This window comes from Clarias gariepinus, chromosome 6, assembly GCF_024256425.1.
Source record: "Clarias gariepinus isolate MV-2021 ecotype Netherlands chromosome 6, CGAR_prim_01v2, whole genome shotgun sequence".
Lineage (NCBI taxonomy): Eukaryota > Metazoa > Chordata > Actinopteri > Siluriformes > Clariidae > Clarias > Clarias gariepinus.
Window position 1 is genome coordinate 20410222 of NC_071105.1, and position 14089 is coordinate 20424310.

Here is a 14089-nt window from a genome sequence, read left to right on the forward strand (position 1 = left end):
AGCTTTATAATGTATGCCATGGACACGCAGACACAATGACGTGCAGAAAATAGCGCAGGGTAATTATCCGTAATCACACCCTAAAAGATGTATCTACAGTATACAGTCACACTTCTCCTAACGACGGTGAAACCGGGCGGAGGTTCCTGTAGCGTGTGCTGCTCCCGGTGCCTCTGACTGAGTAATCGCTAGCAGCTTGTGGTGCGCGCGCGAGCGTGAACTGGCGCCGTGCGCGGGAAGCGCGTGACAAGTCTGCGCCTATCGGAGCCGAGAGAGGAGGCTGAGCCGCTCTCACTGTACAACAAACCCAACGCTGCCGGTGAGCACAGTCACGCTTCGGCACGGTTAGTGAGCGATACTCGCATAAAACCTACCGGCTCGTTGGTTACATAAGACTTTTTTTTTTTTTTAGATTATTTTCTCGAAAACGTTTGCTAACCGTCAGAAGGAGGTCTGGAGGAGCACCTGTCCGACTTTCTCTCTCCCAGAGCAAACCCTGCTAAGCGCTTTCACACAGACACACTGAGGTAAGAAAGTACTTTTCTTTTTATTCCTACACCTACCTGTACTGAAGAACATATTCACCCTGGTAATACAGAGTAACGTTACTAATCTGTAACCGTCACCTCTCACTATATTCACACACACTCGGGTTAATGTAACTGTCCAGGCTTGTTGTGTGAGCGTGCAGTCCTGTGGCTATTTAAAATAACGGAAGTGTAAGCCTGGTGAAGGCTCCTTTATTGTCAAAACAACTAGCACACAATCAGTGAACTTACCTGGAGAGCTTAGTCTGGAATTGGTGTCATGGATTTTTTCTTTTTCAGCCAAGTCGTCTTCTTCATCATCATCATCATCATCTTATACCGCTTTATCTTGTATTCAGAACAGGGTACCAATCCATAGCAGGACACACATACATTCACACGCACACAATACGGACAATTAAGGAACAACAGTTAGCCTAATCTGCATGTCTTTGGACTGCGGGTGCATGGAAACCGACGTACCAGGAGAAAACCCCCAAGCACGGGGAGAACATGCAACCCCCACGTCACCATGCCCAAAGCCATCCTGTGCTGTGATTTTTTTTTTTCTACTACGATTTAGCTTGGGCAAGATTTCGCATGAGCTTTTTTTTTCTCCAAAATAAGTCTTTTTTTCTGATGGTCAGATCAAAAACATCTAAATAAAGAATCCAATCATTCAGTAATATTAATCATTCCGCAGCCATGAATGAAAGTGTGCTCCGCTTTGTTTATTCAGAAGAGTGTAATTTCGACTTAAGTCTGACAGAGACATCCATCCATTTTCTCCAGAGTTGGTTTAAAAATATTTTTCCCCCTCATATTATTTTGTTGCATGGTCCTATACCATATTTTGTTGTACATACAGTAGACACATACAGGGAGTAAAAAGACATCTGTAGATTTATGATCTAAAAATCCTCGCCTGCCTTCACATGCACATGAACTTGAGTAACATCCAATTTCTAATCTATAAGGTTTAATATGATGTTGGCTCTGCCCCCTTTGCAGCTTAGAACAGCTTCACCTCTTCTGGGAAGGCTTTCAACAAGGTTTAGGAGTGTGTTTATGGGAATTTTTGACCATTCTTACAGAAGCGCATTTGTAAGGTCAGGCACCAATGTTGGACGAGAAGGTCAGGCTCGCAGTCTCCGCTTTTATTTGTCCCAAGACGTTTTTGGACAATTTTATGCTCACAACTTGGGGGATGGTCCCTTCCTGTTTCAACATGATTGCGCACCAGTGCTTCATGGTAGTTTAATCCAAAAATTAAGAGTTAGTGTTGTACCCTTTTGAGTGTGCAATTAAATTCCATGCGAATTAAGTCGCAGGCACATCTAGTAAATAAATAAAACACTCATTTCAACAATCATTTAACAAACGGTCATGTTGCCCAACATAAAATCATATTTTTTTTACTGTGAGACATTATGAGCTGTAGTGATGTCCACTGTTGGGTGTAATGCGTTACAAAGTAACTCGTTAGAGTACTTGGAATACTTTTTTGATGTAACGAGTAATATAAAGCTTTAGGTCCGCCATTTAAGTACTCAGTTATTTAGTTACTTTTTCAAAAATGTTATCCGTTATTCCAACAATTTATGTAATCTGTGAGCCAGACAGCAGTCATTCCCAATCTGTTATTGTGCGTGTGTGTTTGCATTCCTGCTGTTATACCCGTATCTCACCTATGCAGTTTGACCATGAAAGGAACGACCGGAAAGACGGAAACCTAATCACAGCGCCAAACCTTGCGGTGAGTCATTATGAACCGTACTTACGGCCACCATGCAAAACCGCGTGGGTGAGATAGGGGTATTAGTAGTTAACAGATTATTGGCCAAACTTCGCTGAGTGATGATGGTAGAATAATTATTAAGGTCTTGACTAAAACAACATGCATAAGGAATCACAAAGAAGTTTTAATTTTCTGCAATGTAAAAGTACTCTAACTTCAGGTTACTTTTATCAGGAAGTAACGCTGTAACGTAACCGATTACTTTTTATTGACAGTAATTTTGTGATGTAATTAGTTACTTTAAAAAGTAACTTCCCACAAAACTGGTGTCACATGGTGAGTATTGCTTCGCAAATACAATGACTTTCAGTAGGAGGAATTTGTATGTAATAATTTGAGACACAGTACTTAAGGCTCATATTTTACAGTCCCCTAAAATAGATTATTTTGTTTCTTTTTGTTTTCCAGCCACATTCAATGTTATAGTAATGAGATAATAAGTTAATGAGCTGACAAGTCTGATGGCGTTATTAGTATTAGCATGAAAGATGAAACTTTGTAAGCTGATCTGTTTGAGCAGAGACTTGAGTACATACCTGAGAGGTGAGAGAGATGAACAGACTTAGACTGACTCAGATTCAGGATTTAGAGATGATGCAAGAGATAAGTCAGAAGAACAGCTCCATGATTTGTCTTTTGTCAATAATAAGCTACAGAACTAATTGTGATGACTGATCGATGTCACTGATTGATGACTGTTTAGTCAGTGTTATAAATTTAACAACATAAGTATATCTGATTGATGTAAACCAAATACCAGGCATATGTGTGGAATCAAGAGTGACCTCTGTGCAAATGCAGCATAAATCCTACATTCAGTGGTGTCAGTGGATAGCGGAATGGCATTGTGGGTAATGCAGAAAACTGTTAATAAAAGAGAAAATAGAACAAAGTGTCAATGAAAGATAGTTGAATTTAAAATTTCCTCAAGTGTTTCTTGAACAATAAATCTCAGATGCTATGAAAAATCGTCCTTAATTGTGCAGCTTGATATATGTTTTTTTTTTTTCCATTTGCACATATGAAATAGATATTCTTGTGTAGATATTTAATGTCTAAGCCGTTAAATGCTGGTCGACAGTGTGCATTAAGAAGCCTGCAGTCAAAGTCAAATGGTTCCACCTGCTATCATAATAAGTTAAATGTATTTTCTACAGCCACATCCTCTATTAACGCACACACCCACAGCTGTTGTTTACCTCCTTTCTCCCTTTGTCAGTACCTGCACAGCATCTGCTGAAGAATCTTAAGCTAAAGCGCCCCTAAAATTCTCTGTGTATATCTTGACAGAAAGTGCACTAACAGGGCTCAAGTGTCAGCTTAATTGCTTGTGTAATGTGTCTGTAGCTGGAGGTGTCTGAATTTCTTACCGCACATGGCGAGAGCAGCCCAGATTGTGTTTACACAGGACAGCTTCAATACAGAAGGAAGCCAGGAAGGGTGATAAATTAGGCGAGATAAGCAAATAGCTTGCTACTTTTCATGTTTTTTTTCTGCACTTCAACAGTCTTTCTGCTTCTCCTACACCATGTCTCGTGCTGTCAGATCTTTGTCTGTTTCTGACTGTGTTTGTTTCTAATTTCATGTGCTGTTTACAACTGGCGTTAACTCTTTAGATGCTCTTTGGAAAGAAATGTTGATTGACCCTGAGGGCTGGAGCTATTAGGCTTAGTGCTGATTGTTTGCTCTCTCTGCGTAATTGGCAGTTGAGCATTTTTTTCCCCCAGCTGCAAAGGGAAACACTGTCGACTGCTCAGTTTAGCCACTAGTCAAGAAGTGTAATTGCTAGGGTGTCCACAGAGAACCACAGAATAATAGAGCATGGATGAGTTAATGGACTGAAGAGTGGACCATTAAGAAGGATGTACCATTAGATTGTAGAACATTTTTTTTCCCCTGCTAAAGCAAAACAGTAATGAAACTGAACGAAGAAGATGCTTTTAACAATCCACCGTGTACAATCAGATTAAAAAAAATATAAATTGCATTTTGCACATTAAAAAATGTTATTCGTAACGCATTTTGCTGCTGTATTTTGGCCCACCAGCTACCCATTGCATGCCAGTCGTGTAGCATGCACTGTACAGCGACACCATTTTTCTGAGTCTGTGTGTGATTGCTGCGCCTCTGACTCCTTCATGCATGTTTTATTTTTTTAATGATGAATCACAGACTGCGAAGTCCTCTGCCACCAGAGGCAAGTAAAACACTAAGAAACAACCAATGAGAACATGAAATTAAATCAAGTTAACTTGTTGTCATACGCAGCAGATCTTACCTCTCTTACCTTTGCTTATTTGGGAGTGTGAGGACAAAATGTAAGCACGATAACATTGCTTCTATAACTATTTATTTGGCATGTCATATCCAAATGATTACAACAAAAATAAACACAAATACAACATGATGTCTGGCAGAGCGCAGTATGTAAACAGTAAGGTTTCTTTTCATATACACTGTCCACATCTCACCAAACAACATTTTCTTGGATTTTTCTTTTTGCTTTCTTACAAAGTATAGTCAGTCACACGAAGGACGGCTCTAGCACTTACTTTGATGGGGAAGCAGGATTTTAGGATTGGCGGATAAGACATGCTTTGACATTTCATTTATTAAAGATGATGTACCTGGTATGCAAGTGGTGATCATGTACACTTGATGTTTTTCTCCTTTCACATTGACCCCAATGGCCCCCGTAACATCAGAGCAGCAGAAAGCTGCTAACAGTGATAACACGTTATCAACCAACCAATTAGACTCACTAACACTACCAGAATCTGTAATGACATTACCTAATTATCCCACTAAACATCTCAAACATGAAGCATATGTAATGTGCTTCAGGGTTTGGTTTTTCTCTTGAATTACATACATTTTGCAACATATTACTTATTGTAATGCTCACATTCAGGTCATATCCAGTTCAAATAAGATTTCAAGCTTTCAGGATCATCAAGTTTGGTGTTTAATACTGATAAACTACGCTTTGTCATGATTTTAGATGTCAGATTTCACTGTTGTATGAAATAATTTTATTGATCTCTTGAATGAGAGTGTAGCACTATTCTACCTCCGGATGCACACAGATGAGAATGTTTTCTTACACATGCGTGTTTCCCCAAACACTTCTAGCTGTTCTGTTTGGCCAGCTCTGTCCAATATGGCTTTAAATATGCTTGGAAAAGGAGACCCTAGTATTTGGCGACAAAGGGCATGCTTCAAGGTCTTAATACGATGACCCTGCTTTAGTCTCTGGGTTTTTTTTTTCAGCAAGGCAATCAAGGACAAAAATTGCAGACTTTACCCTCTCTGTAGGGGGATGGGAGAGAACAAAAGGATCTGCTTTGGAGCACAAAAAAATCTGCTCTCCAAGCTACAAATTTTTGTGTCAACCTGATATAACCCCCGAATGAGCTTTACCACATCTCAGGGCATTCTAGTGAAAATCAATCTCCCTTTGAGCTTTTGTAGTGCCATTGCCTCTTTCTACATTAGTGAAATAGAGTTACTTACGACAGGCCAATTTAGAGGTCCCCTGTCCTCTGCAGATAGAACTTGAAGCATCCGCTCTGACTGACAGACTTATCACGCTTAGAAAAGGACAGGAAATAGATTGATTTGATCTCGCCGGACCTTTTCCTTTGTGCTTGCTGTAATGGACAAAGAAATTACATGCTACAGGCTGTGGTAAGATACTGTTCAGATGTGCAATGGTTTGGATTATCATTAGAGAAACATGATCTGAATGCAAACATTCATAGACTCTCAAAAGCATGTTACAATACCTGATCATCAAAATGTGTAAAAGTGAGATTGTAGTATTTTATGTCTTTTTAAAAATTATTATTATTTTTTTTTTTACCCCAAGGCTTTCAGAGAGCATATCAACACCATCAATAAACCTTATTACAATGGTGCATAATTTTATAAATGCTAAAACAAATTCTTTTATCATTTTACTTTAAAGAATTAAAGAATCAGACATCTAAGCTGTGTAATAAATTAGTTGAACCTTTAAGAAAAAAAAAACTAAACTGAACAAGCAACAACAAAAATAGCATTTCCAGATCCCTAAGGCTTAACACTCCAGTGAAAGATTTGATAGACCAAAAGCACCGTTTTAAAGAGAAAGGGCTTGTTCTGTGCCTCGTATACATTATGGATGTTGTGCTGCAATTACCCGTCAGGGAATCAAGGCCAAGCCTTTTAGAACATGAGAAATATTTTCCTCTCACAACAACTGGATGTCTGCCTTTGTTCATTTCACATCAACACAGATGTCAGGGGTCTGTTCATTCTCTACTTCAGTGGGGTTTAGAGAATAGCATACTGTAATGCCATGTAGCATATTTATGAAGCTAGATATATGAAAGTATATTTGTAAAAGCTTTAAAGCTGCATTTACACAAGACATTTAATGTTCATGAAGCATCTGGGATAAAAAAAAACATTTCTCCATTTTCATGTCAAACTTATTTTTCTTTTCCACCTCATTAAATATACACCTTGTTCACCTTTTCCATAAATTGTCTGTAGCTGTAGATTCTGTTTTTTTTTTTTTTTTGGATTTTCCCCCGATTTTCTCCCTAATCACTAGGGGGCTCCCATTAAGGCTACTACTACCACTCAGTCGGGAGGGCCGAAGATATTCAGGTGTTTCCTCCGAACCACGTGACACCAGTCAACCGCATCTTTTCAAACTGGAAAATAATAATTACAAATAATTTCCATTTCTGCCTCTGATAAACAGTTCCATGTGAGCTCGACGTTGTAATGTGCATCATTAAATGCACTGCAGCTGTAGCATTCGTACACTTCACACCTTAAAGATGAATGACATTTATCAATGCATGCATGTGATTTGTACGCATTGAAATTGCAGCATGTTTGCACACAGAGGTTGACTGCTCCTAAGGCCCTCCGATTTGCGTTCATGAATTTACCTTTAAAATCAGTCGCATAGATGTATGGATTGTACAGAATGCTGGATGTCTTGAAAAGGAATGTCGGACAAAGTGGAGATTATTTCCCCGTCAGTTTCATAGCTCTACATAGTCGTCGTATGCGACACTTTTCGTCTCATCCACAAGATGCTCGATTGAGTTGACGTTCAGAGACTATGCAAGAGCAATAAGCAATCGCTGACATAAGAGCTGCAGCTTGCATTCCAGAGGAATATGAAAAACCAGGATGTAATTTATAGAACTTAATTGTCAAACAGTATAAGTTCCACACTGACCCTTACCTGTGATAAGTAAAACTGCTTATATGGTTAGAGCCATCCATATAGACTCAGTAAGTATGTGATGTGGATTAGAACTCTAATTTAAGGCGGCACTCTTAACATCAGGTTTAATCCAAGTGCACTTTGCAGACCGCACGCTCTCCAGAGCAATAAGAAACCCTGCATACATCACTGCACATACAGTACCCTAGTGTATAAACACTAAGAGTTGGTTATTATTAATCACCATGTTTCTTCATTTGTCATTCAAAACACAAAACTTTCCTTTACTAATCCAATAGGCTGTTTACAACCATGTGACTATTATGATGCACAATATCCCTCTTAAGGGGAGGATGTCAGGAACAGAATGGATGAGATGGGAATGTCCACATTAGTAGTTGAGATGATATTCACAGAAAATTTACACCATTTACACCTGTATCCAGAGCGACTTACAGTACGTTATCTCACTAAACATCTGAGCAGGTAAGAGGGTTAAAGTGCTTGCTCAGTGGCATCTTGGTGGTGCAGAGGTTTGAACCTGTGACCTTCTGATCAATTGTCCGCTACCTTAACCACTGCACTACCCCTGATTCAGAAAATGACATAAACAAAAGATCACAAAATATTTTAGATGTGGCCCTTACATTAAAAAGAAAAGAATTGACAGATGTGCCTGTTGCCAAGGCTGTAGATATTGTATACAGTAAGTAACTGCCTTGTTCTCACACTGGATTGAGTGAAACACATTGCCATTTTTACATTCGCCTGTGTTTTGTATAACCCCGATTTAAGTGTTGGTGGTATTATTTATATCTGTTGTTTTGAATCTATAACACACATACGCGTGAATTATTAGGAAAAAAAAAACACATTTGTACTTAGTGCTGAGTTCTCTTTACTATGTATGTAACTTTGCTGTTACTGCATACAGGCATACTGGGGTACAGTTTTCTTTGTTGCAAAGAAAAAACAAAAAATATCTTTGAGACTTAGAATATAAAGAAACATTTAACTACTTTAACATATAATATGCGTTACATTTAATTAAGTGGTCTCTGCAGGATCTTACTCCACAATCGCACACAAAGGTTCTTGCTAAGGATTAAATAAATTCATAAATAAATCTGCCTTGCTATGACCTGTGGTGCTTGATAAAATCTCCTTGAGGATTATCTGTTTTATGAGCAATCGTAAGCACACATAACCTTAGGCATTTTGAGAGGGAGTAATACTGCATCCTGTGTTACCTCCAGTCTCACAAAGCAGCGGAAGTGACATCATGTGCAAACAACCTATTTTCATCAGCATTTGTAGATGTTTCTTCTTTGTTTCTTATTTTTCAGTACTTTAAAATAGCACTTAAGACGTTTAACACTATGAAATAATATATATATATATATATATATATATATATATATATATATATATATGGTAATGCAGTATCCAAGATAACTGTTAAACACATCTCCCGTAATCTAATTCGGATTTTAAATGAACACTATCAGGCTTCACACAAATGCATTTTAAAAGTTCCTTGGTCTTCCTCTGAATGATGTGGGTCTCGCGATGTGGATCATCACATCTGTAGCAACCGTCCAGATATCGATCAATCATAAGAATAAATAAATCAGCTTGACTTTTAATGAGATGTGTTGTACCATCCACGCTTTCCCCTGAGATAGAATGTAGCATGATGCAAAAGGAAACTAGATTTTTCCCCCACACATTAACAGTTCTGTTTTAATGCCTCTGTGCTTACTGGAAATGTTTCTTGCCTTTCTTTCGTGGCAACATTGGCACCTGATACTATCATCACTATCATCCGCCAGGGGTAGCTCAGTGGTTAAGGCATTGGACTACGGTTCGGAAGATCCCAGGTTAAAAAAAAAAAAAACACAACCACGTTGCCACTGTTGGGCCCTTGAGCAAGGCCCTTAACCCTCAACTGCTCAGATGTGTAATGAGATAAAAATGTAAGTCGCTCTGGATAAGAGCGTCTGCCAAATGCCTAAATGTAAATGTAAATGTAAATCTGCTGTTGTAGACACTTTGAAAAAAAAAGGGGTAAAAGCTGACCCATGATTTTTTTTTTTTTTTTATCAGCATGTTATTATTTTTTTATATATAATTTCCAGAGCAGTTCATAAAAGCTTTACTATGCGACATTTTGTTCTTTTAAAAAGAACTGTAGCGTCACCCATAGATTTTTTCGGAAGAGCAGTTTTAAAGCTCTATTCTGGGAGCTCTGGTTGCTGCAGAGGAAAAGTTTATTTAGAGTCACCAACCTCAGAAATCACCAATTAACCAGCAATTTAGATTAAAGCCTTTATAAAGGCTTTACAGAGCGTAAGCGGCAAACACATCTCAATATCAACTGTTCAAAGAAGATTATTACATATTTTGGATGCCTTCAGCATCATTTTTACAGTTTAGAAAGAAATAAAAATCAGAAAACACCATGTAAAGATGTGTCCAAACTTTTGACTGGTAGGTGTTTTTTGTACCATGTTTATTTCTGTTGTTAATTTCTGCATTTTAACATGGAGCTCTGTGAGGATCTTTAAAGACCCGGTGGACATTCAAGGAACTACACGTTTTGGCTCTTCATTTTTGTTTAGCTTGGTTTTGTTTAAACCACATACTACAATCGTGTGACACAAAATTTGTATATTGTTGGCTTTGCTGGTTGCCTGCTCTTACCGTAGCTCTTGTGTATACAGAATTTTTGTAAAAGTGTTGGTGTGATGTATGGGGTCAGGGCTCTAACACTGTAAGAATTTATCAGTGTGATGCTTTAAATTGTGACACATATTAGAAGCCCAGCAACGGCAGTAAGAAATACGAGCAGTCACACAGAGGAGAGCCATTACCCTCTCTAGCCGTCCATTTATATCTCTCATACACACTCTCTTTCATAGCTTTATTCTTTTAGTTGCATTTCTTTGATTTTAAGGACTGTGTCTTTGTCTCCCTGCTTGATTGTAGTAGCCACCCATGGACAGATTTTTCACTTGAGATTAAAATGGTCTTATCTGCATCTAGAATTGCGTTTAACTTTAAGTATCCTCAAATTTCCAGGATATTGCCTGAAACGAATTCAGTAAAAATGATTTGCTAAAAGATTAATAATTCAGCTTCACTTTGCTCTGATTTGTACCACTGATTTGATACCCCAAACCCCACCCACACACCCACCCACACACACACGCGCGCACACACACACACACACACACACACACACTTTTCGTACAGCTTGTGTTTGGATGAAAGGTTCTGCTGTTGCCAGATGCATTAAATAAAAGCTTGTGCATTTAGCATTGTCACAGGAAGGAAACCTTCATGCTTGTGAGCTGCTAACCTAAAGTACAGTTTGTGTTCATGTTGTGGAAGTGATGGATGTGAAGAACTTTTGATAATATGATACTCTTATCATATAAACACACTCGAAGGCATATGTTGGCTTCTTTAAAATGCACATACAAATGAAGGGCAGATAAGAGAGGAAAAGTTAAAGTTGAACAAGATGACTTCATGGTAAATAAGAACACCTTGGTAATTTTTGCCTGTGCTGTCTTTCTTTAATAACAAGGTCAAGGTTGAGCCACTCTTTCTTTCTTTCTGGTTTTGGTCAGTGTGTGGGTGTTCAAACAGATTGAAGAGAGAGTGTGTTGGTATTTTGCTGTCCAATGGTCCAGCGCCAAAACAAATGTATGCAAATTAATCAGGATTAGCTCTCTCTGGCAAATGAGCTGATTTTTTTTACAATATAATATACAGGGAAACCTCGGATTGTAAGCAACGCGGTTTGCGAGTGTTCCGCAAGACGATCAAGGATTTTTAATACATTTTGACTTGAAAAACGAGCAAGTCTTGGTTTACGAGAACCGAGTATCATGAATCACAACTGAGCCAGTTTTCTCTCTCTTGTGCTACAGAATTGTGGTTAAATCCCCTCCCCGACTTGGTCTTAGTGCGCGTCTCTCACTGGTATAATCAACATCTGTGCACGTGTGTACTGTTTTCTATAACACTGTGACCACGTGTGTGTGTAAAAGATATTTTATTTGCAAGCGTGCGTGTACTGTTTCTTATAACACACCTATGTGCGCGCGTGTAAAGCAAAAGAAAGTCTCATTAGAAGGTTAAAAATCCATTTTCTCCCTCAGCCTCTTTTATGTGTGTGCGCCCGTGTAATTTGACACCATGCCGGGGGTGTGTGAAGCAGGTGAAGAGGACAAAGGCAGAGCAGAGGATAAAGTGGTGGAAGCTGAGAAAGGAAGAATGTTGTGTAGGTTTTAGGGAGGAGTTGAGACAGGCTATGGTTGGTCAGGAGGTGCTTTCAGTTGACTGGACAACTACAGCCAATGTGATCAGGGAGACAGGTAGGAGGTTACTTGGTGTCATCAGGTAAGGGAAAAGTGGACAAGGAGACTTGGTGGTGGAATGAGGAAGTCCAGGAGTGTATACAGGGAAAGAGGCTAGCTAAGAAGAAGTGGGACACTGAGAGGACTGAAGAGAGTAGACAGGAGTACAGGGAGATGCAGAGTAAGGTGAAGGTAGAGGTGGCAAAGGCCAAACAAAGAGCATATGAGGACTTGTATGCTAGGCTAGACAGTAAGGAGGGAGAGGGGGATCTGTACAAGTTGGCAAGGCAGAGAGATAGAGATGGGAAGGATGTGCAGCAGGTTAGAGTGATTAAAGATGGAGATGGAAATGTACTGACAGATGCCAGGAGGGTGATGGGAAGATGGAAGGAGAACTTTGAGGAGTTGATAAATGAGGAAAACGAAAGAAAGCAAAGAGTAGAAGAGGTGACTGTTGTGGAACAGGAAATAGCAAATATTAGTACTGTAAAAGTGAGGTGAGAAGGGTGTTAAAGAGGATGAAGAGTGGAAAGGCTGTTGGTCCTGATGACATACCTGTGGAGGTATGGAAGTGCTTTGGAGAGGTGGCAGTAGAGTTTCTGACTAGTTTGTTTAAGATCTTGGAGGGTGAGAGGATTCCAGAGGAATGGAGAAGAAATGTATTGGTGCATATTTTTAAGAACAAGGGAGAAGCAGAGCTGTGGCAATTATAGAGGTATAAAGCTAATATAACATTGCCAGACAATGAAGCTGTAGGTAAATGTAGTGGAAGCCAGGTTAAGGGCAGAGGTGAGCATTTGTGAGCAGCAATATGGTTTTATGCCTGAAAAGAGTACATCAGATGCAGTATTTGCTTTGAGGATGCTGGTGGAGAAGTACACCGAAGGTGATAGAGTTGCATTGTGTCTTTGTAGATTTAAAGTAACGTACGACAGGGTGCTGAGAGAGGAGCTGTGGTATTGTATGAGGAAGTCTAGAGTGGCAGAGAAGTATGTTAGAGTGGTGCAGGACATGTCTCAGGAGAGCGTTGAGACAGTGGTAACTATGATGTTTCTTGATGACATTGTGCTTTGTAGCGAGAGCAGGGAACAGGTGGAGGTACGCTCTGAAAAGCAGAGGAATGAAGGTTAGCCGCAGCAAGACGGAATATATGTGTGTAAATGAGAGAGACCCAAGAGGAATGGTGAGGCTACAGGAAGCAGAGGTAAAGAAGGTGCAGGATTTTAAGTACTTAGGGTCAACGGTCCAGAGCAACGTTGACCCTAAGCAATGATTAAGCACCCTGAGCAGTGTTAAGGTTCTCTTTGGGAGTGACAAGGATGGATAGGATCAAGAATGAGTTCATCAGAGGGACAACACATGTTAGATGTTTTGGAGATAAAGTCAGAGAGGCCAGATTGAGGTGGTTTGGACATGTTCAGAGGAGAGATGGTGAGAATATTGGTAAAAGGATGCTAAGTTTGGAACTGCCAGGCAGGAGGTCTAGAGGAAGACCAAAGATGATATTTATGGGTGCAGTGAGAGAGGACATAAAGTTAGATGGGATGAGAGAAGAGGATGCAGAGGATAGGGTTAGATGGAGGCAGATGATTCGCTGTGGTGACCCCTGAAAGGGAACAGCCGAAAGACAAAGATTGAGCAGTGATTCCGTTAGTATGCGCTCACACGAGTATCATTAGCGATGTTCCTTGCTAATTTTTTCCGACAAAACAGTCTTTCCGTTAACGTAAAATTCAAATAAGAGAGGAGAAAAGTTTACTGTGTAAAAAAGTTTCATTAGAAGGTTAAAAATCCATTTTCTCCCTCAGCATCTCTTATGTGTGTGCACACGCGTTATTTGTCTGTAGGGAAAGGAGGGGCTTCACACACACACACACACACACTTGGTGTTCTCATCTAAGCACATCAGATGGTCTTATCTGACCAAAGAACTCTTTCGGATCATCCAAATGGTCCCTGTCAAACTTCAGACAGGCCTGGACATAGGCTGACTTAAGCAGGGGAACCTTCCGTGCGATGCAAAATTTTAAACCATGATCTTAGTGTATTACTGATAGTAGCCTTGGAACGATGGTCTCAGCTCTCATCACGGCATTGACCAGCTCCTCCCGTGTAGTTCTGGGCTGATTCTTTACCATTCTTAGCATCATTGATACCCCACGAGGAAAGA

The 14089-nt window shown here is 39.7% G+C and overlaps 1 protein-coding gene across 5 annotated transcripts in view; it reads left to right on the forward strand.

The window, feature by feature from the left end:
* The first annotated feature begins 255 nt into the window (after positions 1 to 255).
* Positions 256 to 14089, forward strand: part of rap1gapb (RAP1 GTPase activating protein b) — an 80186-nt gene continuing 66352 nt past the window's right edge. For 4 of the 5 annotated variants that reach the window (XM_053499215.1, XM_053499217.1, XM_053499219.1 and 1 more), the window contains exons 1-2: positions 256 to 319; positions 413 to 527. The gene's annotated coding sequence lies outside the window, so the exon portion shown is untranslated. Of the gene's footprint in view, positions 320 to 412; positions 528 to 14089 lie in introns of those variants that run through there. The other variant, XM_053499220.1, reaches the window with a different exon arrangement.